This window comes from Scyliorhinus torazame, chromosome 4 (assembly GCF_047496885.1).
Source record: "Scyliorhinus torazame isolate Kashiwa2021f chromosome 4, sScyTor2.1, whole genome shotgun sequence".
NCBI classification, from domain to species: domain Eukaryota; kingdom Metazoa; phylum Chordata; class Chondrichthyes; order Carcharhiniformes; family Scyliorhinidae; genus Scyliorhinus; species Scyliorhinus torazame.
This window is the reverse complement of record NC_092710.1, coordinates 38,476,574-38,502,996: the sequence shown is the minus strand read 5'-3', so window position 1 is coordinate 38,502,996 and position 26,423 is coordinate 38,476,574. Positions and strand designations below refer to the sequence as shown.

General features: G+C 48.4%; 1 non-coding gene across 1 annotated transcript; it reads left to right on the top strand.

Moving 5' to 3' along the window:
• The first annotated feature begins 24,340 nt into the window (after positions 1–24,340).
• Positions 24,341–24,413, top strand: trnav-uac (transfer RNA valine (anticodon UAC)). The gene has a single exon. It is a non-coding gene; the product is annotated as a tRNA-Val (tRNA).
• Positions 24,414–26,423: the final 2,010 nt, after the last annotated feature.

The window sequence follows — 26,423 nt, the reverse complement described above, 5'->3', positions numbered from 1 at the left end:
CCCTCTTTCGAACTGGGAAGCAGCGTTTGGCTAGTTTGAAAGGAGGATATGTTTGTTGTTCCATATAAAGGATCTAAGAATCCCGTTAAATCCCTTTAGGACCTTAGCAGAAAGCAAGATTGGCAGCGTCTGTGAAGGATACAATAACTGCTCAGCACATCCCCCTTAACCAACGTTATTCTGCCCAACCACTAAATCGGTAAGAATGACCAACGGAGAGGTACAACCTTAATACAATTAACGTGTGGGGGGTAGGGAGGGAGGGGGATTTCCCCTTGTAAACATTTAAAGGGGGTAACCACTATACTCAGAGAGGCAAACGCCGAAAGGGACAACTTAATAATAATAATAATAATGTTTATTGTCACAAGTAGGCTTATATTAACATTGCAATGAGGTTACTGTGAAAAGGCCCCAGTCTCCACACTCCGGCGCCTGTTCGGGTACACACAGGGAGAATTCAGAATGTCCAAATCACCTAACATGTCTTTCGGGATTTGTTTGACACACGCGGGAATCTAACCTGGGAGCCTGACGCTGTGAAGCAATAGTGCTAACCACTGTGCTACCGTGCTGCACTTGAGTGGAGCATTAGCAAAGGGGTGAGGTCTCTCTCTGAGTCCGCCCAATGGTATAGTCTCAAACTTTGTTAAATTAATTCTGCTGCCAGAGAAAAGGCTAAATCTATCCACCACTTTAATAGCGGGGGCAGAATCGTCCGACTTAGACACAAAGAGCAACACGTTGTCTTCGTTTTGCACGGTCTTACGCTGCTTCCCTTCACCATGTAACCCAGAAACCAAAGTGTTCTGCCTAATTATGTCTGCCAGAGGCTCTATGACTATTGCAGACATTAACGGAGAACATGAGAACCCCTGTCTAGTTCTTAGCTGGAGGCAAAAAAAAATCTCAAATCGATAACCATCAGAGGCCCTTCATAAAGTCCCCCTAGCCACTTCCCATGCTTCTCTCCCAGCCCAAACTTTCACAACGTATGAAATTAATAATTCCACTCTCCCTGATCAAAAGCTTTTTCTGCATCGAAGGAGATCACTAACCCGTCCAACACCCGTCTAGAAAAGACCTGAATAACATTCATCAGTCTCTTTATATTGTTACACAAATTGCCACCCTTTATGAAGCCAGTTTGCTCGCCCTTGATGACGAGCGGGAGAACTCCCTCCAGGCTCCGCGTTAATACTTTCTGCAGCAACTTCAAGTCTACATTCAAGAGTGAAATTGGCCGACATGGGGCGCACGATTCTGGATTCTTCCTGTCTTCAGGAATAAGGAAATATTCGCTTCCCGGAGGTCTGCAGACCTGCTTCGATTCCATTCAAGTGAGATTAAAGTGTGTTGGGCCACGCCCTTGAAAGGGGTTTTGGTTTCTTGGATTTTGTATTGAATTGGAACAGCTACTAAGGGGGGATTCATTAAGAGTTATATACAGAGATTACTGTAGCTGTTGTGTATTTTTTCACGTTTGGAATTGAGAACAAATTCTTGATAAGTGTTTCATTTCTGTTAACTACATTCTTCTAATAAGCTTTGTTTTGATAAAAGCCCCTCGGAAGTCTATTGAATCACACCTGAAGTGAAGGTTCTTGTGCGTATCCTAGCCAAATTCAACATAAAAGTTATAGGTCTGGTGAGCTTCATAATACATTTTGGAGTTTCTAAGCTCTGGCCCACAACAGAAGTCAGAGCTCAAAAGTAGTGATACAATCATAGAATCCCTACAGTGCTAAAGGAGGCTATTCGTCCCATTGAGTGCACCCATCCTGCGAATAAGCACTCTGGCCTTTCCCACTCCCCCTGATCCCCGTAGACCCATAACCTAACCTGCATATCCCTGGACAGTAAGGGACAATTTATCCTCTCCAATCCACCTAACATGCCCATATTTGGACTATGGGAGGTAACCGGAGCATCAGGAGGAAACCCAAGCAGACAAGGGGAGAACGTACAAAACTCCACACAGACAGTGACTCAAGGCCAGAATTGATCCCGGGTCTCTGGCGTTGTGAGGCGGCAGTGTTAACCATATGTCACCCTTCAAGTTGAGGTGATATGATGTGGCGCGTATTCCCGCAAGCCTCTGCGGTGAGGAGTGCAACATTCCATGTTCCTACTCCCACCAGACCACTTGGTCTCAAAAGCAAGAAGAAGAGAAAAAGACAGCAAGGAGAATAAGAAAGGTGATAGGCAGAGAAGTCAAGACCATGTATCAGATATTGACACTGTAAACATAGTAGGGACAGGGCGAGGAGCATTAAAAGGCTTAACCTTCAGGTTTTATTCCTGAACGCATGGCACATTGGAAATAACATGGATGAATTAGTTGTGCAGATAGATATAAAGGGATGTGATACAGTTGGCATTACGGAGACATGGTTCCTATATGACCAAGGCAGGGAATTAAACATTGAGGGCTATTCAGTTTTTAGGAAGGACGAACAGAAAGGAAAAGGTGGCGGGTTGTTGATTAAAGAAGATATTGATACACTGTTGAGGAAAGGTATGAGCACAGATGATGTAGAATCTGCCTGGGTCGAGTTAAGAAACACCAAGGGGCAAAAACATTGGTAGCGATAGTACACGAATCACCAAATTGGTAATGTTGGGAATAGCATTAGACAGCATATTAGAGATACATGTGATAAAGGAACATCTATAATCATGGGTGACTCAAATTAGTCACAAAGCAGTAGAGGAGTGAATTTGGGCAGCACGGTAATAGTGTGGATAGCACAATTGCTTCACAGCTCCAGGGTCCCAGGTTCGTGTTCCAAATTCAGTAGAGCACAGAGATAGAGAAAAATGGCAATCAAGGCAATGGAACGCCTGATGAACCCCCAGGAATTCGAGGTCGCAGTGACCAGTAGAGTCGGACCGTATCCCGTATGGGAAGAAGAGATCAGAAAATATCTCAAAGGGAAAGGATTGGAGTGAATTCTGCGCCAATGATGAAACAGGTCCCGGGAGTATAGGGTATACTTGGTGGGAGCCTCGACCCTTCAGTCGTGGCAGCCCTTCCCGACCCACAGAATGTAGGAGGAGGCACCCTACATGAAATGCACACAGCGATCCTAGATGCAATCGGCTATAACAAAGGAGATCCCGTAGAAGGCCTAAACAAGTGTAGGCAAAAGAAAACAGAGCACCCCACGGCGTTTGCTGGACGCTTGTGGATACATTTTACTGCAGTGTTGGGAGAATTATCCCGCTCCCATTTGTCGCCAGATAATATAGCCAAATGGACTTGCATCCTAGTCTCTCATGTGACAGAGTTAGGACAGAGAGCTTGCGCAAATTACGACCCCTCAGACGAGGCCCACAATGAGAAATGGGTTTTGAAGAGATTGTCCCGCACTTGGGAACAGTCCATCCAAGGCAAAACCGCATTTGTTAAAACAGGGGAAGAACAGGCAGACATGCATCCAGTTAGGAAGCACCAGAAACCCGCATGGGTAAATGAGGGCAGGAACAGCACTCAGCAACCCAAATCCCAGGAGTGTTATAATTGTTGACAATTAGGACATGATGCACGAGAGTGCAATGCACACCAGAAGCAGCAGAGAAACCAATAGACAGGCACCCTAAGTAAGAATAGGGCAAAGCCAATCCATAGCGTTAGTGCCTGTTCTGAGAACACAGATATGAACGGCACCGACTGACGGTGTTCAGGTTCCCCAACTTGGGTCTGCGACACCCTTTGGGACAAGTCCGGTAGACTGGTCGTGGCAGGCTCAGTCTGGGGACACCCCGTAGAACTCCTTTGGTACCACGCTTAATTCCTCCGTGATGTTTCAGCGAGACACGTGGCCCACCGCCGACACCAATCCACTCAATGGTTTTACAGGGCATTTACGGCAGGGACACATCACAGCCCCTGTAGCAATCCAGATAGGGAACATTAAAACAAAACACCCCGTAGCTCTGGTCGATCTACCCCAGACAGCCAAACACATCTTCGGAATTGACTTCATGAGCTCCCACAACCTCTCATTTGATCCGGTAAATAAATGTGTATGGAGAATGGCAAAGGCAGCACGAGCCCCCGCCACGCTCACAGTTGAAGAGTGTGAAAATAGGATTAGCTCAGTAGGAGACTTCTGCTTCGACCCTCGAGCCATTAGTCAGGACAAACAGGTTAGGGAAGTCCTGCGGCAACACAAAGCAGCATTTGCACAGCACAAGCACGACTGTGGCAAGATTGCTGGCTCAGTGAATATTACAGGTCCCGACCCAAGACCCCAAAAGCAGTATGGTTTTCCCCAAGAAGCAGAGGGAGAAATCTCAAAGGTTGTACAGAGTTTGCTTGATCAAGGCGTACTCCGATCAGTAGCCTCCACGAATAACACACCAATTTGGCCCGTCAGGAAACCCGATGGATCTTGGCGACTGACCATTGATTACCGGGAACTGAACAAAGTAACCCCAGTAGCTGCCCCCACCATAGCCACGAGTTCCGAGACCATGCTCAAACAGGGACTATAGTCAAAAACATTTTCGGTCTTGGACATTAGCAACGGCTTTTAGTCCATTCCATTGGATAAAGCGTGCCAATATAAATTCGCATTCACATTCCAGGGACGGCAGTATACGTGGACGTGCCTTCCACAAGGCTTCCACAACTCCCCCTCCATTTTCCACCGACATCTGGCAAATGGTTTAGCAAAATTTTCCCGACCCGATTGTCTGGTCCAATATGTAGATGACCTGCTACTACAGACGGACACAACGGGAGAGCACATTTCGCTTATCGCCGAATTATTAAGACTCCTACACCATATTGGCTGTAAAGTAAACCCCAAGGCGGCCCAGATTTTACAGGAAAAAGTGATTTACTTAGGAACAATAATCACACATGGCAAACCCGAGATCGAGCAGAAAAGAATCGACTCGATCATCAAATTACCCTGCCCCATAATGTCTCAGCCCTCTGGTCATTTCTAAGACTGGTTAGCTGCTGCCGAAACCATATCGACGGTTTCGCCTCAAAAGCAGCGCCTCTATCCGAACTTCTCAAGAAACAAGCATCTTGGGAATGGCTTCAACAGCACACGGATGCCGTGGAATGCTTCAAAAAGACCCTCAGCACAGCCCCTGCATTACAGGTCACAGATTCACTTTCCCCGTACACAATTAAGGTTGCAACTAACGACCGAACCCTTTCGGCCGTGCTCCTCCAGGAACGACATGATCAATTAGGCCCATTGGCATACGCTTCACGCGTATTAGATCCAGTCGAGCAAGGATTTTCTGCCTGCGAAAGGCACCTGCTCGCAGTGTTTTGGGTAGTGCAATACTTCGCCTACATTACAGGACTCAACCCCATACCCATTCTCACTGAACTCACCCCAACACAGCTACTACTAGATGGTCGACTTAAAGATGGCAGAGTCAGCCAAATCCGCGCAGCCCGTTGGACCCTTCGTTTATAGGGATGGGACATCACACTTAAGAGAACCAAGACCCACACTTTCCTTGCCGATGACTTACACTATGCAGGTACCCCACATGAGTGTGAGATCATCACCACAAAGCATAATACAGGACCCTTGAAACCAAGGTCAGTCCCCAGGAAAGCATGTACTACACTCCAGAGACCCCAGCCCACAGACACATGCGCACCCCAGAGAATTTATGTGGATGGCTTCTCCACAGTTTTAAATGGGAAAAGAATCACGGTTGCGGTATTTATCTAGAGGACACACTGGGACGCGCCCTAGAAAAGGTTTCGTTAAAATTGCCAGGACATTTAGGCTCGCAGGCAGCAGAACTGACAGCCATAGCTTATATTGTAGTTCACCCAGACTCGTTTCCGAACCCAGCCGACATATATTTGGACATTTTATTTGTCTGCAACAGTTTAACAGAATTCCTACCCCTGTGGGAAACTAGAGGATTCGTTTCCGCAGACGGAAAGCCCCGACCCTCAGCTCCATTACTCTAACATATTCTGAAAACGGCCAAAGACCGTAAATATGGAATCATCAAAGTTCGCAGTCATTATCGTTCTTCCCCCCTGGTAACGTTAAAGCAGACGCCCTAGCGAAAGCAGGTTCCAGACATGGTCACTTTTGGAACCCCGCCCCCGAAAGCGCCCCAGTACATGCGGTTCAGGTCTCACAGACCAACATTCAGGATTTGGCAAAGGCTCAAAAGGAAGATGAGAAGCTCAGGGAAGTTTTAAAAGGCAGCTTCCCAGCCCCTTATGATAAGTTTAAAAACACGATAACCACACATGACGGTGTGATTCTAAAAGACGGCATTTATGTAATCCCCAGCCAGGACAGGAATCGAATTATTTACCAGTTCCATGACAATCATGGACACCAGGGCATTGAACCCACCCGAGCCCACCTCAGACCTATCTGCTGGTGGCCTGATTTAAAAGCCAATGTTACTCATTACATTGATATTTGCTGAATCTGTGCCCAGAACAATCCGGACAGATATGCAAGAAAGGCTCAGCTTAGTCACACCCACCCCGTTAATGGCCCTTGGAGGAATTAGCAAATAGATTATATAGGACACCTAAAACTCGATTAGCCTTCTTAATCGCCTGTTGCACCTGCACACCAACTTTTTGCGACTCATGCACCAGCACACCCAGGTCCCTCTGCACAGCAGCATATTTTAACATCTTACCGTTTAAATAATAATCCATTCTGCTGTTTTTCCTCCCAAAATGGATAGCCTCACACTTGGCAACATTGCATTCCATCAGCCAGACCCTAGCCCATTCACCTAACCTATCCAAATCCTTCTGTAGACTTCCGGTATCCTCTGCAGTTTTTGCTTTACCTCTCATCTTAGTGTCGTCTGCAAACTTTGACACATTGCACTTGGTCCCCAACTCCAAATCGTCTATGTAAATTGTGAACATCTGCGGGCCCAACACTGATCCTTGAGGGACCCCACTAGTTACAGGTTGCCAACCAGAGAAACACTCATTTATCCCCACTCTCTGCTTTCTGTTAGTTAACCAATCCTCTACCCATGCAACCACTTTACCCTCAATGCCATGCATCTTTAGTTTATGCAGCAACCTTTTGTCTGGCACCTTGTCAAAAGCTTTCTGGAAATCCAGATATACCACATCCATTGGCTCCCCGTTATCTACTGCACTGGTATCGTCCCCAAAAAATTCTACCAAATTAGTCAGACACGACCGACCCTTTGTGAACCCATGCTGCGTCTGCCCAATGGGGCAATTTCCCTCCAGGTGCTCCGCTATTTCCTCCTTAATGATAGATTCCAGCACTTTCCTTACAACCGAAGTTAAGCTTACCGGTCTATAATTACCCGCTTTCTGCCGACCTCCTTTTTTAAACAGTGGTGTCACGTTTGCTACTTTCCAATCCTCTGGGACCACCCCAGAGTCTAGTGAATTTTGATAAATAATCACTTGTGCGTTTACAATTTCCCTAGCCATCTCTTTTAACACTCTGGGATGCATCCCATCAGGGCCAGGAGACTTGTCTACCTTTAGCCCCATTAGCTTGCCCAATACTGCCTCCTTAGTGATTACAATCATCTCAAGGTCCTCATCTGTGATATCCTTATTTCCATCAGTCACTGGCATGTTATTTGTGTCCTCCACTGTGAAGACTGACCCAAAAAACCTGTTCAGCCCCTCAGCCATTTCCCCGTCTCCTATTATTAAATCTCCCTTCTCATCTTCCAAAGGACCAATATTTACATTAGCCACTCTTTTTTGTCTTATATATTTGTAGAAGCTTTTACTATCTGCTTTTATGTTCTGAGCCAGTTGACTATCATAGTCTACCTTACTCTACTTTATGGCTTTTTTAGTAGCTTTCTGTTGTCCCCTGAAGACTTCCCAGTCCTCTAGTCTCCCACTAATTTTTTGCCACTTTGTATGTTTTTTCCTTAAATTTGATACTCTCCCTCACCTCCTTAGATATCCACGATCGATTTTTCCACTTTCTACCGTCTTTCTTTTTTGTCGGTATGAACCTTTTCTGAACACTGTCAAAGATCGCTCGGAAGGTTCTCCACTGTTCCTCAACTGCTTCACCATGAAGTATTTGCTCCCAGTCTACCTTAGCTGGTTCTTCTCTCATCCCATTGTACTCGCCTTTGTTTAAGCACAAAACACTAGTGTTTGATTTTACCTTGTCATCCTCCAACTGTATTTTAAATTCCACCATATTGTGGTCGCTCCTTCCAAGAGGATCCCGAACTATGAGATCATTAATCAATCCTGCCTCATTACACAGGACCAGATCTAGGGCCGCTTGTTCCCTTATAGGTTCCATTACATACTGTTGCAGGAAATTATCCCGGGTGCATTCTATAAACTCCTCCTCAAGGCTGCCTTTACCAACCTGGTTAAACCAATCGATATGCAGGTTTAAATCTCTCATGATAACCACTGTGCTATTTCTACATGCATCCGTTATTTCTTTGCTTATTGCCTGCCCTACCATCCTGTTACTATTTGGTGGCCTATTGACTACTCCTATCAGTGACCTTTTTGCCTTACTATTCCTGATTTCCACCCAAAATGATTCAACCTTGTCCTCCATAGCACCAATATCATCCCTTACTATTGCCCGAATGCCATCCTTAAACAACAAAGCTATAGCACCGCCCTTCCCGTCCATTCTATCCTTTCGTATAGTCTGATACCCTTGGGTATTTAACTCCCAGTCGTGACCATCTTTTAACCATATTTCAATAATGGCCACTAAATCATAGCCATTCACGATGATTTGCGCCAACTACTCATTTACCTTATTTCGGATACTACGAGCATTCAGGTAAAGTACACTTATGCTGTTTTTTATGTCTTTGTTATGAATCCTAACACCTTGATCAGTAACTTTTCGCAATTTATTTTTCGTTTTACCCTTTCTCCTAATTTTCCTTGTCTTTGAACCCATATCTCTACATAATAACCTGTCACGTAACCTGCTGCCTTGATCTCCATTAACCATTATACTGTCCATAGCTTTACACTTCCCTTCCCCCAAACTTGCTAGTTTAAAGTCCTTGTGACCAACCGATTAATCCTATTCGCTAGAACACTGGTCCCAGAATGGTTCAGGTGAAGACCGTCCCAACGGTACAGGTCCCTCCTGCCCCAGTACTGATGCCAATGCCCCATGAAATGGAATCCCTCTTTCCCGCACCACTCCTTTAGCTACGTATTAACTTCTCTAATTTTCTCAACCCTATGCCAATTGGCACATGGCTCGGGTAGTAATCCAGAGATTATAACCCTGGAGGACCTGCTCTTTCATTTAGTCCCTAGTGTTTGATAATCCCCAAACAGGTCCTCTTTCCTAGTCTTACCTATGTTGTTAGTCCCAATAACAACAACTGGATCCTCCCCCTCCTTCTCCAAAATCCTTTCAAGCTGATCAGAGATGTCCCTCACCCTGGCACTGGGCAGGCAACATACCATGCGGAACTCTCGATCTGGCATACAAAGGATGCCATCAATCTCCCTAATTATAGAATACCCTACAGCTACCACTTGTCGTTTTGCTCCCCCCTCTTGAATGGCTTCCTGTACCACGGTGCAGTGGTCAGTCAACGCATCCACCCTACAGCCCTCTTCCTCATCCACACAGGGAGCAAGTACCTCATACCTGTTGCACAAGGTCAAGGGCTGAGGCTCCTCAACTCCTCAACTCAGGATCCCCCTACCTGCCTCCCTTGCAGTCACACCACTCTGTCCCCGACCACTGTCCGAATTAACAGAACTTATTCTACCGGGTGTGACTGCCTCCTGAAACAAAGCGTCCAGGTAATGTTCCACCTCCCTGATGTGCCGCAGTGTGAGCAGCTCGGTCTTCAGCTCATCAATTCTGAGCCGAAGTTTCTCGAGCAGCCAACACTTGCTGCAGATGTGGTCATTGACGGTCTCAATCGGATCCACCAGTTCCATCATCATACAGCAACAGCACATCACCTGTCCAGCCATATTCAACTAGTTAATTAATTTAAATATATTTTTATAGAACCTCAAGGATAAACCCGAACACCAACTAAAACACAGCCACTCACCCGAACTCAGTCACTCACCTAAACTGAGATGCACTCTGTTCCAATCAGCACTCCGTGTCTAAAGGCACTCCTGCCACACCTTTTGTGCACTCACCTCTCCCAGCACTGTCCCGGCTCTCTCCTCCCGCACTTTTTAAATCTCCCGGCTCTCTCCTCCCGCGCTTTTTAAATCTCCCGGCTCTCCCCTCCGGCGCTGTTTTCGCTGTCCCGGCTCCCTCTGCTCCCGCGCTGTTTTCGTTGTACATCTTTCCAAGATGGGGCCGCCCACTCAGTATCGAGTCCAATCAAGGATCCCATTTTACAGGACGAGTGATGAAAAACGTCCTCACAATTTTCGGAATAAAGCAAAAGTTTCATATATCATACCACCCCCAATCAAGCGGCATAGTAGAAAGGATGAACAGAACTCTAAAAGCCACACTCAGAAAAATGGTGCAACAGCACCTGGGACACAGTTCTCCCATTTGCATTAATGTTCATTCGAAACACAGTATCCACATCCACAAGATACACCCCCCACACCCTCATGACCGGACTCCCCATGAAAGGCACAGAATATTTATTAGGACTGGATTTTGCCAGCCCCACAGCCACCGCCATCACGCATGAGAAAGCAGTACAACAGGTTGTTGAAAATGTGAAGGCCGCCCAGCTTGCAGCAGCCGTCAGGATTGGAACCCGCAAGAAACAAAGCAAGGCTTGCTTTGATAAAACAGTACATGCCACTGTTTGTAATAGGGCAGCAAGTGATGCTATCCCGATACAACCCCAGTTCATTCGTTTCCTCCAAATTTTCCGGACCGTACTCCATCTCAGATAAAGTCAGCCCCTCTGTGTATAAGAAAACCTACCCGAATGGCAAGTCTGCGTAGTTCCACATAAACCGTTTTTGGCTTATGGCTCACGGAACAACATTTCACACCACATCTCGCTTGCAGCAGCAGATGAGAACGCCCCGCCCACGAACAACGTATTCCTACCATTTCCCAACTTGTCCAGCCCATCCACAGACACGACTACGACTCCACCCCAAGAGGTACGATTCCGCCTCTCCCTTCCTTCAACCAGCAGCGACAGCAACAGCAACGGCGATAGCGATGACGACAGCCCCAGCACACCATGCTACGATTAAAGCCCCTGACCCAGACCCACCGCCCGACGATTACGGTTTAAACCCTTGCAGCTCCAACCTCGACGCAAGACTCTGGCACCGAGACAATTCGTTCAGGCTCATCCGGAATGGTGAGATGGACCCCAATTCGCCCCAAGCAGCTTTAGCAAACATACTCCAGTCAAGAGAATGGCAGCCGGGAGAGGACGACGACATAGAGTCTGACTCCCACCAAACGAATCACTTTGCGACCCTGTTCGCTATTGAGCAATGAGGTGTCCAGATGATGGTAAAAAGTAACCAATGGAGAGTTACGGTGTCCTTTCTGATGGAACCTGCACCATGTTTATTATGTATGTTTGTTTGTTATTGTAAATGTTAAATGTTGTTGGTCCATTTAAATTTTTCCTAGCTCCACGCCACCACTCTTTTAATGGCCAATGGCAGTCAATGGAACAAGTTTGTCCACGGACAACCAATCACAGCTACTCTTCTGATTCAAAGGTAATCATAAGAGGCTGCACCCACGACAACCACAAATTCTTACCGTTCTTGCCTGTCACTCAAGCATGAGAAAAACGGCACTAATCCCTGCCCTGCCTGAGGACCCCCCCTCTGGTCAGCTACGCTCGGGTAGAGCACCTCGGGCACTGGTCACTGTCCTACCCAGGGATTCCACTCATTCTTACCCACCGCGGCCCATACGCACCCCATTTTGGCTTTTTAAGTACAAAACTCTTTTGTTTCTTTATGGCAACCCTCAGGTTGCTTCCAGATGCTATTTACATCCTCAAACACGAGCACGGTAGATCACACAGGCTGCATGACGGCTCGCACTGTGTCAGTATTTTTGTCGGATGACTTGTCCCCAAATATTTGCTTACAAAAAAATGAGGGAGTCACAGATGGTGACCAATTATAACGGGTATTGGCAATAAAGGACAGACAGACAGACAGACGAGATCTTAAACAAGATAATATCAGAAATTATGCTTGTGTCTATAGAACTGGGGAACCTCAGGAACCACAGAAGAAGAAAAGACAGAAAGAAGGAAAGATGAAGACGACCATCATACTCTACAGTTGGATCTTAGCAGAATCCCTCCAGTTGTGCACGGACGCTACCCCCCCCCCCCCACCCCTTTAAGTGAATTAAAATACATCTGTTTCTTCGTGTGTTTTCTTTTCGATTGAATAAAGAAATGTAAAACTCTGTGCTTGACTGCCAAACCAGAGACCTGTGTTGCTGCTATTGTACAGTTGAAAATGTTGTAAATTATTGTGATTGATTGCGGTTAGTTTAGTTAAGGATAGTTGGAGGTTCCAGTTTTTTTATTTTGTACTGCATGCCTGAATGTCATTGCGCCCTGTAGAATTTTATAATGATGTATGTACATAAAATAATTGGGGTAAAAGTTGCAATTCATAGGACAGAGCAGTGTAGAGCCTGTCAAGTGCTTATGGGTGCCCGACTTAGGAGGAGTACGAAGATGATGCAGTAATTTGATCGGTCACGCTTTGCGTTGAGGGTCTCAAGGAGAGAGTGTAGTCATCTGAGATGGCCGCTTCCAGAATACAAACTGGCCATTTGCAAAGATTGCAGAGAAAAATGGACAATGTTAAGAAAGCAAGCAGGCACAGAGCCTGTTTGCATATTGGAGAAACAGACGAGACTGGAACTGTAGGCCCATTAGCATATGGACGGCCCATCTCCGGTAACAAAGGAAGATACTTAAATAACCAATCTGGCCCCAGACCTTGCGGCGCCAGTTCCTGAAACCGCATGCAGAAAACAAAGCAGGCCAACGGCCACCTAGGACCCGCCCAGCCATCAGGGCTCCCACCCCTTTATTGGTCAAGGTCAATGCGAATGATCAAGAAATGGCCCAATTGATTGGGGCCAAGTGCAAGGCCCGCCCAAAAGCACGCGAAGCCCCCTTCGGGTATAAGAAGAAGGCCCCAAGAGAGAATCACTCTCTTGGACTTGGCTCTCACAGCGGAGAGACACGTCCACCAGCTACACCAGAAGCAAGTAAGTCCAAGGTCAACGCTCGCTACCAGACGGACGACCTTAGCTGTTCCCCTCTGCCACTTTGACCCCAGCAGCCTCAGAACCGAACAACGGCCATTGTTCCTCTGACTGAGTGGGCGCCCGAAGCTAAGTATAGGCTTTAGCAGTAGTGATAGTTTAGTTTGTAGTATTTCGTGCATGAGTTGATATTGCTGTGTATGTAAATAAATAGTCTTGACTTTGAACTAACTAACTGGTGTACCGATTCCTTGATCAGCATTCGGGTTTGAACCTTGTGGCGGTATCGAAAGATACCTGGCGACTCTAAAGCAAACGTAATTAGAATTAAGGAAGGTGACCATATTGACCACCATATTTAGAAACAACCAGAGAGAGCAACAATCGCAGAGTAAGACTGTGTAATCTGTGTCCCCTCTCCGGATGCCCTTGCAGCATTTTGCGTCCAGCAGGAGTATCGCATGGGGTTTGATCATGAGCGCGAACAAGAGTGGGGGTAGGGAGAAGTCCGGACTTGTTCCTCTCTGCAGCTGGAAGTATTCAGACCTGGTGGTGTTGGTTCAAACGCTCGCCTTGGGAGCATTGTACAGGAATCTCATCCAGATGGTGAACCCCGCTCCCAGCCCAAACCGTTCAAGTACCTCGAGGAGGTACTTCCATTTGACTCTCTCGAAGGCCTTTTCTGCGTCCAGTGGGACGATCACCTCTGGTTTCTCTCCCCGGGGAGGGTGTTTATTACGTTCCGCAGCCGCCTGATGTTCGCAGTGAGTTGCCTACCCTTGAAAAAGCCCGTTTGGTCCTCTGCGGCAACCTCCGGTACGCAGCCCTCCAGCCTTTTGGTTAAGACTTTTGCGAGAACTTTCACATCAACATTCAGTAGTGAAATGGGTCTGTGTGATCCACATTCCGTCAGGTCTTTTTGGGAATAAGTGAGATTGTGGCCTACGCTAGCATGGGTGGCAGGATGCCCCCTGCCAGTCACTCTGCGAACATGTCCCTTAGGAGTGGGGCCAGGACTGGTGCAAATATTTTATAGAAGTCCACCGGGAACCCCTCGGATTACGTTCTGTCGACCTCCAAGATGGAGACGACCAGCTGTTGCCTGGCCGCCCTCTCTTCCCTATCTCTGCACGGATTGTAGGCTATGAACTCTCCTCTAATCACGGCCTTTAGTGCCTTCCAGAACGTGGACGGTGAGACCGCCCCGTTCAGGTTGTTACTAACTCAATCGCCTATGGCCCGCAATGTTTTCTGGCAGAAGGCCTTGTTGGCTTGGATTCCCATGCCCAGCCTCCATGTGGGGCACTGGGAATAACCTGTCTCCAACCTCACATCCATGTAATGTGGAGTGTGGTCGGAGATGCCAATCGCTGAGTATTCCACTCCTTTTATTCCTTGAAGCACCGAGTTCCCCACTGCAAAGGAGTCGATGCAGGTATATACCTTGTGCAACTGCGAAAAGAATGAGAATTGATTGACTCCCGGGTGTAGGAACCTCCATAGGTCCATCGCCCCCATCTGCTCCATGAATATTCCCAACTCCCTAACCATGTCTGTCTTTCTCTCCGTTCTGGGGTTTGATTGATCGGTCACTGGGTCCTGCACGCAGTTAAAGTCGCCCCCCCCCCCCCCATAATCAGTCGGAGTGTGTCAATGTCAGGGATTTCCACCATGGTTTTTTTTTTTAATTCGGTGTCGTCCCAGTTGGGCGCGGACACATTCACCAGTACCATCGGTGCCCCTTCCAGGACACCGCTGACCATGACGTACCATCCCCTGGGTACGTAACCATCTTCATAAACTCCATAAACATCGTCCTCTTGCTGATCAGTATGGCTACTCCCCTAGCCCTCCTCCCGTAGCACGAAGCTACGTGTCCCACCCAGCCTTCCTTACCAGCAGTCAGTCCTTCTCCCTACGGTGTGTTTCCTGTCGGTCGGTTATGTCGGCGTTCTGGCTTCTTTAGCCTGGTTTAGAGGCTGGTTTAGCACACTGAGCTAAATCGCTGGCATTTAAAGCAGGCCAAGGCAGGCCAGCAGCACGGTTCGATTCCCGTACCAGCCTCCCCGAACAGGCGCCGGAATGTGGCGACCAGGGGCTTTTCACAGTAAATTCATTTGAAGCCTACTTGTGACAATAAGCAATTTACATTCATTCATTTCATTTCATTCATTTCTTAGGTGGGTGAAGACTCTGGATCATTTCACCAGACCGTTAAGTCCCCTTTCGTTCCAGGTAACAATCCTGGTGGGGGGCGTTTCTGACCGCCTCCCCCCCCCCCCCCGATCCTGTGGGATTAACCATACTTACCTGGTGGACGCGCCCCTGCACTCCGGGGTTTTCCGTTGTTAGGGGACCGTTCAAAATGGCCGCAGTCGCCACCCACACCATGAGGTCGGGTCCCTGCGGTCCGGGATTTCCTTTTGCCCAGGAGGCACCCAACATGGCCTCTAACTATGTGTATGCCACGTGGGCGTGCCCTTGCCCTCCGAGGTCTCCCATTGCCCAGGGGCCCACCAGAATGGCAGTTTACGGCGCCATCTTGGTTCCTCGCTCTGCTCCATGCCCGTCGAGGCCTGTGTCTGTCCCATTTGTTCTCTTTGTTCCCTTTACGTTCTGTGAACCCCCCCCGTCTTTGTTCCCCCCTTCCCCAACCCCCCCCCCCCCCATCCATCCCTCTGGTTCCCCCCCCCCCCCCGAGTGTTCTCTCCCCCTTCTGCCCTTTCTCCCCCCTTCTGGCCAGACGCTCCCTCTCCCCTGAGAGGTGCGCCGCGGTCTCCCTCACTGCCTGTCTTCCCATGCGAGCCCTCCTCACTAGTCAGGTGGCTCCCCTCCCAGTGCTGGTCTAGACCGGGCCCTGTTTAACCTCCCCCTCTCCACCCCCTATCCCTCCCACTTGCCTGCTTCCCCTATTCTCGCTCCCCTTTCCTGTTTCCCATCTTCAAACTGAGAAAGGAGACAAACACGAAAACGAGGCAGCACAGTCCCGCGCAAAAACATAGTCCATGTTACAGTCTTTGTTTTCGCTCCGTCCTCCACTCTCATTCCCTTTCTTCCCCTGTCCCTGCCGCTTTCACCGCTGCCACGTCTGCTCTCCCCCGGGTTGTTCATTTTAACAAACTCATCCGCCTCCGCCGGAGTGCTGAAGTAATGTTCCTTCCCCTTGTATGTCACCCAGAGTTTGCCCGGGATTAACATGCCGAATTGCACCCCTTTTTTGTAGAGCGCCGATTTCGCTCTGTTGAATTCGGCCCTCCTTTTTGCCAAGTCCGCCCCAATGTCCTGGTAGACCCTGACTCTCTGCCCTCCCCACGATCATGATTTCGCCTGTCGGGCCCACCTCAGGATTTTTGCCCTATTCCTGGAATCGATGCAGCTTTGCATTTATCGCCCTTGATTGCTTCCCAGTATTGGGCTTAGGTCGGAGCCACTTGTGTGCCCTGTCCATCACTGGGGGTCTGGAAAGCCTTCCCTCCCAACTAGATTGCGCAGTTGGGTCCCTCCCCTCAATCTCCTCTGGCAGATCCACAATGCGGTCGTTTTGCCACCTGGACCTATTCTCCTCATCGTTGACCTTCCTTTTCAGGTTACCCTGAGCCGCCACCAACCTCTTCATCTCGGCCTCCAAAGCCACTATCCTGTCGCTGTGGGCCGTTGATGCCTTCTCTGGTCCAGGAGCGTCTTCTCCTGGGCTTCCACTTTCCGTCCCAGGCCTTCTATCGTGTACTGAAGAGTGGCTATCGCTTCGGTCACCATCCCCTTCATCACCACCTGGTACTCCGCCTTGATCGCTTCCTTCATAGCGGTCAGTTCCTTTTTCAAAACGTTACTCCCCATCCCCCTGTGTCGTTGCCTGCTCTTCTCCGCTGTTCAGGTCGCCGATCTTTCGTAATCCACCTAACCTGCACACCTTTGGGCTGTGGGAGCAAAGCGGAGGAAACCCACGCAGACACGGGGAGAACTTGCAGACTCCGCACAGTCACCCGAGGCCGGAATTAAACGTGGGACCCTTGGAGCTGTGAGGCAGCAGTGCTGACTACTGTGTCACCCATTCAGGCTGGGGAGCCAAAGAGATTCGACATATTTAACCTTTATTTAAAAATACGAGAGACCTTGATAAATCCACTCACTGTTCGCCTGTGCTCAAGGCAAATAGAAACAAACATTCTGTAAACTGTACTTCTAATGAAGCCATTAAAATGCAGAATGCTGCTGGGGAAGCTGCTCTTTCCACTCCCAGCTCAGTATAATCCTGTGTGTTGCTCTCCTGAGGGTCTGCAGGGATATCACAAATAGGAGCAGCAGGAATATCTACCGGATGTAATGACTGCTCCAATATTCAATATGTTCATGGTTCATCTATGTTAATTGTACCTTCCTGAACTGTCCTTATATCCCTTTGTGCTCACAGAACCCCTGGGAATGTCCCATCAATATAATCAGCGAGAATCCAAAGAGCTCCCTGAGTCTAGAATGCAGAAGATTCGCAAGCCTTTAATTGGGCAGTGGATATTATCCACATGGACTTTAGTAAAGCCTTTGACAAGGTACCCCTTGGCAGACTGGTGCAGAAGGTGAAATCAAACGGGATCAGAGGTGAGCTGGCATGTTGGATACAGAACTGGCTCGGTCATAGAAGACTGAGGGCGGCAGTGGAAGGGTGCTTTTCTGAATGGAGGGCTGCTGTTTTCAATATATATAAATGATTTGGAGGAAAATGTAACTGGACTGAATAGTACATTTTCGGATGACACAAAGGTTGGTGGAATTGGGGATAGCAATGGGGCTGTCAGTGGATACGGCAGGCTATAGCTCGGTTAGAGACTTGGGCGGAGAGATGGCAGATGGAGTTTACTCCAGACAAATGTGAGGTAATGCATTTTGGAAGGTCTAATACAGGTGGGAAATAAACAGTAAATGACAGAACCCTGAAGAGCATTGATCGGCAGAGAGATCTTGATGTACAGGTTCACAGATCACTAAAAGTGGCAGAGTGGGTGGAGAAGGTAGTCAAGAAGGCACACGGCATGCTTGCCCTAAGTGGTCCGGGCATTGAGTATAAAAATTGGTGAATCATGTTGCAGCTGTACAGAACCTGAGTTAGGCCACCGAGAGGGCTAGAATACAAGACCTGGGATGTACTGCTGAGGCTGTATAAGGCTCTGATCAGACCCCATTTGGAATGTTATTAGCAATTTGGGGCCCTGTATCTAAGGAAGGGTGTACTGGCCAGAGGAGAATTATCCCAGGAATTAAGGGCTTGTCATATGAGGAGCTGTTGAAGACTCTGGGCCTGTACTCGATAGAGTTTATAAGGCTGAGGGGGATCTTGCAGAACACTGAGAGGCCTAAATAGAGTGGACGTTGTGAGGATGTTTCCACCAGTAGGAGAAACTAGAACCCGAGGGCACAGCCTCAGACTGAAGGGATGATCCTTTAAAACTGAGATCAGGAGGAATTTCTCCAGCCAGAGGGTGGTGGATCTGTGGCATTTATTGCAGCAGTAGGCTCTGGAGGCCAAGTCACTGTGTCTTTAAGACAGAGATAGATAGATTCTTGATTAATAAGGGCATTAGCGATTAAGGGGAGAAGGCAGGAGAATGGGGGTGAGAAACATATCAACCATGATCGAATGGCAGAGCACATTTGATGGGTGGAATGGCTTAATTCTGCTTCTGTATCTGATGTCTAAGCTATTTTATTGAGCCGAGGTGAGAGGGATTTGATAATTTTGTCGCAGTTCTAACCCCGTTCTTCTCTTTGTCGCTAATTCTGTTGCTCAACGCTCCGACAGTCCGAGCACTGGAGACACTAAATTATGAAGATAGGTTGGGTAGGCTTGGGTTGGTGTCACTGGAGCAGAGAAGACTGAGGGGCAACTTGATCGAGGTGTGCAAGATTATGAGGGCCATGGACAGGGTGCATAGGGGACAGGGAGCAGCTGTTCACCTTCGTTGAAGGGTCAGTTACAAGGGGACACAAGTTAAAGATGAGGGGCAGGATGTTCAGGGGGGATTTGAGGAAAAACATTTTTACCCAGAGGGTGGTGACGGTCTGTGATGCACGATCAATTGGACAATGACAAGAGTTGAATACAACTGAGGCTTTATTGCTCTAAGATGTGTGGCCGCCACAGCAGCTGGTGAAATGGCTGCTTCACTGAGGACACACATACTTATACTCCGCCTACTGGGCGGAGCCAGCAGGCAGGGACTACCGCCATACCTGTAGTACAGGTCCTACCGTACATCACTTAATATAGGTGCAACAGTGGTCTACCACATTCACCCCCTGTTACAATTGAGTACGGCGGGGGTGGTGGAGAACTATATCCAGAAATTGAATTTAGACATACAATATTTGCAAATTTTGAAGTCCAGTGAACCAGTTAGAGGTTTAACTGGTCCGGGGCCTTGATGTGCCGCTGGGAGCGAAGCAGTGGTGGCGGCGATGCCGATGCTGGTCTGGTCTTCGGTGACTCTGGGAGCATGCTGAAATCCTCTTCATCCTCGGGCATGAGCAGGATGGTCCTGGAGGGGTTGCTGCTCGGAGCGCCTGGGGGAGGGGGGTGGGGGTGGAGCCGGGCCAGCGGTGTGTGTGTGTGTGGAACCTACTGGTACCAGGTCCCTTAGGGGGACAGTATCCTGGCGGCCATCGGAGTACGCCACGTAGGCATACTGGGGGTTCACATGGAGCAACTGCACCCTCTCCACCAATGGGTCCGCCTTGTGTGGTCGGACGTCTCTACGGAGAAGGACGGGTCCTGGAGCTGCCAGCCGAGTCGGGAGTGACATCCCGGATGTGGACTTCCGTATCCAGATGGATGAAGCTTTCGGTGCTCCCAGAGTCCAGCAGGCAAGAGGTCACGTGTCCGTCGATTATAACGCTGGTTGATGCGGTCGCCAGGTTGTGCGGACGAGACTGGTCGATGGTCACTGAGGCGAGTCGAAGTTGGTCGTCGCTGGTGTCGAATGATGGGGTGCCCATGGGTCACGGGTCCTGGAACGCTGGTGGTGCCCATGTGCCGTGGGGGAGACAAGATGGCGGCGCCTGAAGATCTTGGGGAGGACAAAATGGCGGCATCCATGGGCCGCACGTGGCAGGGGTTGAACAAGATGTCGGCACCCATGGGCCGCACATGGCAGGGGTTGAACAAGATGGCGGCACCCATGGGCCGCACGTGTTGCGCGGAAGGGAAGATGGCGGCACCCACTGGCCGAGCTTGGTATGAGGGGGAGAAGATGGCAGCGCCCACTAGCCGCGCGTGGTCTGAGGGGGAGAAGATGGTGGCACCCACTGGCAGCACATGGTCCGGGGGTGAAGATGGCAGTGCCCATTGTGCGTAAACGAGGGGGGGGGGTGATAGCAGCGACTGCGCGTGCCTGGCACACGGCGGCGAAGTACCCCTTCTTACCGCAAGCCTTATAAAGGGCAGCGCGGGCCGGGCAGCATTGGCGGGGGTGTTCTTGCTGGCCGCAAAAATAACATTGGGGACACCCGGGGTTAGCTGGCTGGTGTGTGGTGCAGGCGTATTGGCTGGGTAAGGGCCCCGCTGGGACGGCCAGCTGTGGGGTACACGAAGGGAAGGAGGGGTGGGCCGCGCTGCTGGGGGCGTTGGCCTGAGTATTTCGCGAGGCGACCGTCATAGGGAGCGTGAGCTTCTTTGTCTCTGCGAGATCGAGTGTGGCCCCTTCTAAACGTCGCCGGCGTATGAGGTCCGACCCAAACCCCGTAACAAAAGCGTCCCGCATGAGGAGGTTAGAATGTTCAGTGGCCGTAATGGCCTGACAGTCACAGTCCCGGACTAGTGGGATTAGGGCCCGCCAGAAGTCTTCTATGGACTCACCAGGGAGTTGAGAGTGAGTGGCGAGTACATGCCTGGCGAAGAGCGTGTTCGTCCGCTGGGCGTAGTTTTCTTTAAGTAGCGCCATGGCTTCGGCGTAGTTTGGCGCGTCCTGGATCAGCGGAAAGACATTGGAGCTCAACCCCGAGTACAGTATCTGTATTTTCTGAGCCTACGGAACAGGGTGTGGTGCAGACCTGATGTACGCCTCGAAACAAGTTAGCCAGTGCTGAAAGTCCTTTTTGGCATTGCTTGAATACGGATCCAGCTGCAGACGATCAGGCTTGATACGGAGGTCCATCTTCTGAAAATCTTAGAGCAATAAATTGATGCACGATCAATTGGACAAAGACGAGAGTTGAATACAACTGAGGCTTTATTGCTCTAAGATACGTGGCCTCCCACAGCAGCTGGTGAAATGTTTGCTGCACGGTGATGTGTTGGGTGTTTTGGATCCGTGGAACACATAAAGGCTACCAACACTTAAAATAGAACAACACTATTTTATTAAGCTAGAAGCTGTTGAACGTACTTTCACTGTGGGTTAACACGATGTTAGATTAAACTAAAGACCTATGCCTATCCTGACCAGTCTATGCACTCAGCACATGGTGAAGATCTGTGCTGTAAGCTGTAAGCTCTGTCCTGAGAGGCTGCATCCCGAATGAGCGGGAAAACTGATGCCCTCTGTCTTTATAGTGAGTGTGCTCTAACTGGTGATTGGCTGCGGTGTTGTGTGTGTTGCTTGGTCTTTCTGTGTGTCCATCAGTGTATGTCTCTGCACCACGACATTCTGTTGTATATTATGACATCCCCCCTTTTATAAAAAAATGTATGTGTGTGGCAATAAATAATGTGTGGTGATAATGATCCGAACTATGTGTGGGGTGCGAAGGCATATGTACAGGACTATGTACATGAGAACTAAGCTATTTACATGGGAAGGTGCCTGGTGCAGAGCAATATGCAACAAGAGTAACGAGATCAACATTATATACAAACCAGGGAAACGGTCAAACAAAGCAACAAAATAATTCAGAGAGTCCATAAATTCGACAAGTTCATAAATGTAGTCTCTGAGGCGACAAATTCTGGTTGACCGCCTCAAGGGTGGGTCGAGAGCCGCCGGTTCAGGAGCGGGCTGGACTGCGTCAAAGTCAGGGGGAGGTAGAGTGACAGGAGGCTCTGCATAGTCCATGGCAGGGTCAGCAGGAGGGCGAGGCGACACTGGAGGATCACCTGGCAAGCGTGGAATGAGGCGAAGGGCGCATCGATTGCGGCGCAGAATAGAGCCATCCAGTAGACGAACCAGGAACGAGTTTACAGACTGAAATATTTCGAAATTTCCCAACTAATGCTCTGTATCTCGTGACCCTTCGCCGTCTCAAATTCCCCTTTGCTCCTGCCCCTTCCCCAACTTTCACTCACCTTTTACGTTTTGTTCTGCGAGGACCCAATCTGTTAAACGCGCGTTTCTCTCACTCACCGCCTTTTCTCAATACCCATTCGGCGCTGTGACACTTGTTCGAATTTCACCTTGGCAAAACGTGCCACTCACCACACCAACAGCCATTCTGTATCCAATTCCTTCATCTTAGAACATTGACACAACTTTTCCTGGACATCATTATGGTCACTCCACCACAATCTGCAATTTCAAAATACAAAAAGCAATAAACTAGCGCTCCATAATTTCAGCTCTCATCCAATTCCCGTGAAACTGGGTGTGGTGTGGATTTCTGGAACTCTGCAGTCCATGTGGTGTAGGTGCACCCAGAAAGCGGTTAGGAAGGAAGCTCCATGATTTGTACCCAACAAGAGTGAGTGAATGGGAAATGGTTCCAAGTGAATATGGCGCGTGTTCCTTGGAGGGGAATCTGCAGGCAGCGGCGGAGTTAGCAATCGGCGCTGACAAATCTTGTTTTGTCAATGAAAATAATATTGCAGTTACACTTCAATACAAAGTCGGTACAAACTACCATTACAGAACATCGCATTGCCTGCCAGCATTCTCAATGAATTCAGAAAACAAAGTGAAATGTATTTAAATATAAATGTGATGGAATTTATTGGAACATAACAATGAGGTTTAACTGAACAGCAGCAACGGACAGATCCAAAGAGCTCCCTTTATTGGGACTGGATCAAATTCAATTTCTGATCATGTCGGAATTCAGATTCAACTCGCCTAAAAGCTCAAAATCAGCAAACAAATGGAGAAAATAAATCAGCATAACGCAAATATTTCAGGGATCAATCTTAAAGCGATGAACAGAGATTTCTCCTTGTAATGATGGTATTATTCACACAGAAGATAATAGAGGAAACCTTGAACCCCGTGGAGTGCAAAGGCGATGGACCTTGGCTGGAAACTGGGATTGGATCAGACAGGGGTTTGAGGGGTAGCAGAGGCACAATGGGCCGATGGGCTTCTTTATAAGTGGATTCACTCGATGAGTTCAGGTCAGCGTCGATGATTGGGATTTAAAATGATCGCTCGAACAGAGACTTAAACCCTGGACCCTCAGATTAAAAGTCTGATGCTCTACCGACTGAGCTATCCAGACTATGAACGATACCGCCTGTAGTGACCGCATTCCCCCTTCGCTGTTGCTCCTCTCGTTTCGCTGTTGCCCCTCTTTCCTCTGCTGATGTTGTGCCTCTCCTGCAGAACAAACAGCTGCTTCCTTTGCCCTGCGCCACTCTCTGAATCCGAACGGCATATCAGCAGCTCCGCCTCTGGATTCAGGGCGAGTTCAGAGCTGTGCTGATCTTCGGCGCTTCCCTCCGATACTCCGCCCACCGAGTCCCTTTCCTGGAGACTGGTTATTCCCAGTTGGGTTTGGGACAGTCACTTCCTGATTCTGAACGACTCAACATTCTGACTGAAGATTCGCTGCGTCCAGCACGCTTACTTCAAAACTGTTCTTTACAAAAGCGAAACCTCCCCTTTGCCTAACGACTTCCTCGCCGTACCGGCCGCCCCGAACAGGCGCCGACATGTGTCGAATAGGGGCTTTTCACAGGAACTTAATTGAAGCCGACTCATGACAATAAGCGATTTCCATTTCATTTTCATTTCATTAAACGCTCTTTCATTTTGAGTCTTTTTCGAGAATTGCCTGACTCAAAGAGAAAAAATTGTGCACAATCAGCTGAACGCGACTTTGTGGGACTGGCAAACATGTTATACAGCAAGTCAGGTGTTGACAGCTGATCCATTCCCATCAAATAGACGCTTTACAAAGGTTGCGGAGTGATGGAACAATCACAAACTCCAGTCATATAAGGAGTGGAGCTGCCGCCTGCTGGTTCCATGGTGTAGTGGTTATCACGTCTACTTTACACGTAGCAGGTCCTGGTTTCGAGCCCCAGTGGAACCATTGCTGCTTTTGGACAAGTTGTGACCAATTGAATTTCCATGTGAACAGAAATATAACCACGAAAGAGAAAATGCTGGAAAATCTCAGCAAGTCTGGCTGCATCTGTAGGGAGAGCAAAGAGCTAACGTTTCGAGTCCGATGACTCTTTGACAAAGCTAACAGACAGAGAAAGTGAGAAATATTTATACTGTGGAGTGAGAAAGAAAGATGAGCCATAGCCACAGAAACCCAGGGAAACCGGTTGCCAAAGGCCACAGAAACCCAGGGGACAGAGTGCAGAATGGCTTTGAATTAAGAAAACAAAGTGAAATGTATTTAAATATAAATGTGATGGAATTTATTGGAACATAACACAGGTTTAACTGAACAGCAGCAACGGATAGATCCAAATAGCATCCTTTATTGGGACTGGATGAAATTCAATTCCTGATCATGTCGGAATTCAGATTCAACTCGCCTATAAGCTCAAAATCAGCAGAAAAATGATAATAAAGCAGCACAATGCAAATATTTCTGGGATCAATCTGAAAGCGATAAGCAGAGATTTCTCCTTGTAATTATGGTATTATTCACACAAAGGAGAATAGATGAAACTTTCAACCCCGTGGAATGCAAAGGCGACGGTCCTTGGCTGGAAACTGGGATTGGAAAAGACAGGGGTTTGAGGGGTAGCAGAGGCACAATGGGCCGATGGGCTTCTTTCTCAGTTGATTCACCCGATGAGTTCACGTCAGCATCGATCATTGGGATTTAAAATGATCGCTGGAACAGGGACCCTGGACCCTCAGATTAAAAGTCTGATGTTGTACCGACTGAGCAATCCGGGCTGTGAGTAATCCCGCTTGTAGTGACCGCATTCCCACTTCGCTGTTGCTCATCTCGCCCCGCTGTTGCCCCTCTTTCCTCTGCTTATGCTGTGCGTCTCCTCCAGAACAAACAGCTGCTTCCTTTGCATTGCGCCACTCTCTGAATCCGGACAGCATATCAGCAGCTCCGCCTCTGGATTCAGGGCGTTCAGAGCTGTGCTGCTCTTCGACGCTTCACTCCAATACTCCGCCCACCGAGTCCCTTTCCTGGAGACTGGTTATTCCCAGTTGGGTTTGGGACAGTCACTTCCTGATTCTGAACGACTCAACATTCTGACTCAAGGTTCGCTGCATCCAGCACGCTTGATTCAAAACTGTTCTTTACAAAAGCGAAACCACCCCTTTGCCTAACAACTTCCGCGCCATACCGGCCTCCTCGAACATGCGCCGGAATGTGGTGACTAGGGGCTTTTCACAGTAACATAATTGAAGCCTACTCGTGACAATCAGCGATTTTCATTTCATTTTCATTTCATGAAACGCTCTTTCATTTTGAGTCTTTTTCGAGAATTGCCTGACTCAAAGAGAAAAAATTGGGCACAATCAGCTGAACGCGACTTTGTGGGACACGCAAACATGTTATACAGCAAGTCAGGTGTTGACAGCTGATCCATTCCCAACAAATCGACGCTTTACAAATGTTCCGGAGCGATGGAACAATCACAAACTCCAGTCATATAAGGAATGCAGCTGGCGCCAGCTGGTTCCATGGTGTAGTGCTTATCACATCTGCTTTACACGTAGCAGGTCTTCGGTTCGAGCCCCATTGGAACCATTGCTGTTTTTGGACAAGTTGTGACCAATTGAATTTCCATGTGAACAGAAACACAACCACGAAAGAGGAAATGCTGGAAAATCTCAACAAGTCTGGCAGCATCTGTCGGGAGAGTAAAGAGCTAACGTTTCGAATCCGTTGACTCTTTGTCAAAGCTAAAAGACAGAGAAAGTGGGAAATATTGATACTGTGGAGTGAGAAAGAAAGATGAGCCATAGCCACAGAAACCCGGGGAAACCGGGTGCTAATGGCCACAGAAACCCAGGGGACAGAGTGCAGAATGGCTTTGAATTCAGAAAACAAAGTGAAATGTATTTTAATGTAAATGTGATGGAATTTATTGGAACTTAACGATGAGGTTTAACTGAA